The sequence below is a fragment of the Myotis brandtii genome, unplaced genomic scaffold, assembly GCF_000412655.1.
Source record: "Myotis brandtii unplaced genomic scaffold, ASM41265v1 scaffold359, whole genome shotgun sequence".
In the NCBI taxonomy this organism is placed as follows: domain Eukaryota; kingdom Metazoa; phylum Chordata; class Mammalia; order Chiroptera; family Vespertilionidae; genus Myotis; species Myotis brandtii.
Window position 1 is genome coordinate 849216 of NW_005363802.1, and position 5226 is coordinate 854441.

Sequence of the window (5226 nt, forward strand, 5' to 3'; positions counted from 1 at the left end):
GGGCCGAAGGCCCCCCCCCCCCAGTGCACGAATTTCGTGCACCGGGCCCCTAGTATATATATAAAAATCTAAGCGATCAGTCGCCTGTTCAACTCTCCGACCGGTAGCTATGACACGCAATGACCACCAGGGGACAGACACTCAATGCAGGAGCTGCCGAGCTATGATAACTTGGCAGCTGCGGTTCTTGGGTGACACACCCGGAACCAGAGAGGAGGGAGCCCGATTCCAGGGTGTGTCACCCGAGAACCACCCTCTTGCAATTCAGGACCCCTTGGGGGATGTTGGAGAGCCAGTTTCAGCCTGATCCCCAGATTCGTGTACCGGGCCTCTAGCCCGTTGGCTCCCCACTTCGGATCTGGCTCCCCACTGGGCATCTAGCCCATTGCAGAGGTTGTGGGTCTGGCCCTTACAGAAACTTTTTGACTCGATTAGCTAAATGATGAGACGTGCAGGACCTACTGGCTGTGGCCCCGACATATGGTGCCCATGCTGGCCCATCCACTTAATATAAATTTCCAGTGGAGGCAGCGAATTTTCCTGCTACCATTCTTGGCTGGGAAACCAGCCACAGCTTCCCTCCTTCTGGGCAGACAGTAGCGCCAGTGGGCAACCTCCTGGGAGGGAAGGAGGTGAAGGAGCAGCTTAGGTGGGAAGAGGGAGGTTCCTGCAGCCACAGGACTCCGCCTGGGCAGAAGGTCCTGGGTGGGAGCCTGACATTGAGCAGGGTCCTGCCCTAGACTGACTAGATCCCAGGCTAAGTAAATCCTGTTTGCTAAATAATTGCATTTTGCAGCTAAATGCCCACAAGTCATCAGTTACTGCCAAACTTAGGGTAAAGTGAGATGAAAGAAGTGAGACAGATACAGAGAGAAAGTGACATAATATTGGGAGAAGAGAGGAGGGAGCCCGATTCTGGGGTGCGTCACCCGAGAACCACCCTCTCGCAATCCAGGACCCCTCGGGGGATGTCAGAGAGCCAGTTTCAGTCCGATCCCCACAGGCCAGGCCGAGGGACCCCACCGGTGCACAAATGTGTGCACTGGGCCTCTAGTAAACTTATAATCTACAAGGAGCCTCAGACTCCATCTAATCTCCTGGTTCAAACTCATTGTATAGATAAGGAAACTGAGACTCAGAATGATAAACTGATGGGATTATAGGGGCTGTTTTATAAGCCTGGAGGATACAGTAAATGGTGGACGTGTGGAGCTCCTGATGTCATGAGCTACCTTATTGGTATTGTTATTTGCACCATCACTTTCAAAGCAACCTCTGATGAATGTTAACGCAGTGGGAAGTTGCCTCCAAAAGAAGGAAAACCTACTGGTTGCTATTGCTAGTTCAATCAGGTAAACAACCAAAGGCAAGTGGTCATTCCAGCTGCCATGTATTTCATTGCACAATTTCCTCTTTTCCCTTACTCTGTTGTGTTTGAACCAATATTATGCCCTTGAGTGTATGTGTATTTCTGAACCAAATCAGGAGCTCAACAGAGCTTTTCAGCACTATAAGAGAGTCTATCATGTCCAGAACCCACTTTCTAGACTTTAATACTTCTGTCAGCCATGCCTTTTTTGAAAACTACTCTCCAAAAATACCCCCTCCACACCTCTTAGCTCAGCTTTTGCTGAATCCACCAGTGTATGTGCATGCCAGTGCCTCCCACCTTCCCAGCCTTGCATGCCTCTAGGACAGCGGTTCTCAACCTGTGGGTCGCGACCCCTTTGAAGGTTGAACGACCCTTTCACAGGAGTCGCCTAAGACCATCCTGCATATCAGATATTTACATTACGATTCATAACAGTAGCAACATTACAGTGATGAAGTAGCAATGAAAATAATTTTATGGTTGGGTCACAACATGAGGAACTGTATTTAAAGGGCCAGAAGGTTGAGAACCACTGCTCTAGGAAGAATGGAATCATCGTGGTTTCCATGGTATTTCCCAGCACTTCTCTGAAACCTCACTGCTTAATTCTGATGTGGGCGCTTATGTTACAGTCATCAATTACTGCATTAAATCAAGTCACAAAACTAATGAGGATTTGGACATAGAGTAGGGAAATGAGAATGTAATTTTGCCTGGATTATAGAATATAAAGATAAACATGGTCCAAATAAGCATGGAGAGAAGAAATCACAGATTTTTATAGGTGCTTTCTAACAGAAAATATGGACTTACGCATCTCATCAAAACTGAGAATAAGATAAGCAAAGTATTACCATTGGTAACATTTAAATAAGGTTTAGTTCACTGTGCATTTTATTTTCAGCTCTGACATCTAAATAGAGAATATTTTTTTTCCTATGCCATAAAAATCATTCTATTACTAAAGCTAGAATCTTTTTAAGTTCTTGCATAGGATGAGGCAAGGATGGGAGGCTATGTGAAAAAAAGTTGTCCCTGTATATGTGTAGGTAGAGTCAGTCATTAGATAGGATTGTTTGGAAAGCACCATTGGATATCTTTCTAGAAATCTACACTCCACCTATATTCTGTGGTGTCTGTAACCTACCATTAGAGGGAGAAGGCATGTCAATCCCCAAGAGTTCTCTATACAATTCAAGTACTACTGCGAAGGCTGAATCATCAATACCTAGAATTATGAATGGCATCAAAAGGGATTAACAAGCAAATCTCTTCCAACACTATTAAGGAATAAGTTGTAGTTCAGGTAAAGTTTCATTATGAGGGTAGCCAATACTTTGGTGCTATGAGGTGCTGTTGTGGAGGGACAAACCTATAATTAATTATGGTTTTGAGGACTTTCTTCAGTTGAGGGTAACAAAGGCCTCCAGTCAGTCAATTAAGAAGGCACTAAAGGCAAATAGTATTTCCTTAACAACATTGCTATGGCCATACCCATACTAGAAAGTGGGTTCTGTACATGTAGTAATCCTTGAAGCAATTTTTAACAGTTGGAAGGTCATAGCTTCCTTAGAAAGATAATTATGTTTTCCTCTAAACAAACAAAAAAGAGTTTAAATAACCTAATATTAAAAATGTGCAAAGTTTTAGGGGAATTTAAGGACAGCCTGGAGTTTTCACCTACCCCTCAGATTAAGCACCCCTCAAGGAGTGTCTGGAGTTTGTAGGGATCTGTCTTGGTCAGTTTATTCATTAATCTCATAGAATACCAACAGTGAAGGAAAAGCTAACCCAGCCAGCCACAGGACAAACTCCACTCTATCCAAAACTATTTTAGATATTTCAGAGCCTGTAATATGCTACAGTTGGAACCAGAGATAGAAGAATTGCCCGTGGATCTAGGTCTGGGGAACATTATATTCTTCATAGTCCTAGAATAGAAAGGACTTCATGGAACAAAAGAAAAAAAAATCCCTGGTTTTATTTCAGCAGTGCAAGATGCCAGGTATTTACTAGAGCAAATGCCACCCAAAGCCCAGAGGGTTAGCTGGGGCAGCTGATGCCCTGTGCTGCTTTTTATAACTCTTCTTCCATGTACCACGCTCTACATATGTCCCATTTCATCAGGTCACATCAACTTAGGTTGTGCTCAATACTGCATCTTACACCAAATGCATCACCATGTGAAACATTTTGTTTCCTTAAAAATTTTTGTAAGAATAAAAGTAAAGTTCCTTAAAAATAAAATAAGGGAATTTCCTGGTTCTTTGTGTAAGCAGTGACTTTGCTACTTTTTACAAATGAGTAGCCTCTTTTGTTCCACAAGGCATTGGGGCTGTTAAGCATCATCAAGCTGTGAAATTACTAGGTTAAGAATGGAATATACAGTACAAACCTAAATTGTATATAGAGTTGTGAAATGAGTTTTAATGGTATGAGCCTGTAAACTTGTGAAAATTATTCACAAAGACACTAGCTGTCCACTTTTTTTGGGGGGGGGTAATAATATTGGAGAAAAGGGAAGAATTTTATAAAAGATCTTTAAAATGTTAATACTTATTCAATGTATTAGAAAGTCTAATATACAATACATTGTCTAGACCTTTTGAAGGGGTTACAGGAGATGCAAAATCCAAATGTGTTGAGTATAAAGAGCTTACTAATTAGAAAAAATGTTAACTTTAAAATACAAACAGCCATCATTTTATTCATTGATCACATCCTCTGTGTCATGTATTGTGGCAAGTATTTTTTAAATATGTTTTTATTGGTTTTAGATAGAGGGAAAGGAGAGGGAGGGAGAGAGAAACATTGATTGGTTACCTCCCATACACACCCTGACCAGGGATTGAACTCACAACCTGGACATGTGCCCTGACCTGGAATCAAACCAGCAACCTCTAGAAGCACAGGATAATGCTCAACCGACTTAGCCACATCGGCCAGGGTGGTGGCAAGTATTTTTATATACTCTATATCAGGGGTCAGCAAAGTATGAACAAAGGGTCAAATCTAGTCTACAACCTGGTTTTGAACATAAAGTTTTATTGAAATGCAGCCACACTCAATTGTTTGAGTATTGTCTATGGCTGTTTTTGCGCTACAATGGTATAGTTGAGTAGTTGTGACAAAGTTGAGACAGTCTAGCCTGCAAAGCTAAAATACTGTCTGGCCCTGTGCAAAAAAAAAAAAAAATTTGCTCTATATCATCCAGTATCACAAGAATACTCAGAAATAAATATGGTGTTTCCCATTTTACTGTTAAGATACCTGAGGGATATAGGTTATGTTACTTAATAAGTGACAAAGCTTAGATTTGATTTTAGATTTGTTGTATTCTGAAACTCCATGTTCTTATGCTATATTCATGTACAGAAATAGCCAAAATGTGAGATAATAAGAAATAAGAGCTTTACAAATTCACAGAGAAACTTATTAGAATTCAGAAAAGAGAGATTATTTTGAGTCTGGAGTGATGAAGATTCTGGATATTATATTAGAATATAAAGGCTAAAATGGATCTTAGGAATTGTCTGTCTCAAGCTCAAGCCCAAGAAAAGTTTAGAGATCAAGTTCACATGTTTTGTTAGAAGCAGAGCTGGGATTAGAACCAGTTTTCCACACACCCAGCCCTAAGTATGCTGTCAGTGACCATGGTGAGCATTGAATTTCCATGTGTGTGTGTGTGGGGGGGGAGAGGTTAAATGTTATGGTATGACAGTATTATTTGAAATGATACTTTGTACATTATGTTCTATTATAATTGAACTAAAGGGCTTCTACTTCCTTTATTGAATTCATCAATAACACATTTGTGCAGATATTTACACAATACCATCACCCATCCACCATCC

The 5226-nt window shown here is 41.2% G+C and overlaps 1 protein-coding gene across 4 annotated transcripts in view; it reads right to left on the bottom strand.

Annotated features, from left to right (window-relative positions):
* GLRA2 (glycine receptor, alpha 2) overlaps positions 1 to 5226 on the bottom strand; it is a 171455-nt gene that overhangs the window by 120855 nt on the left and 45374 nt on the right. The gene's annotated exons all lie outside the window — the stretch shown is intronic.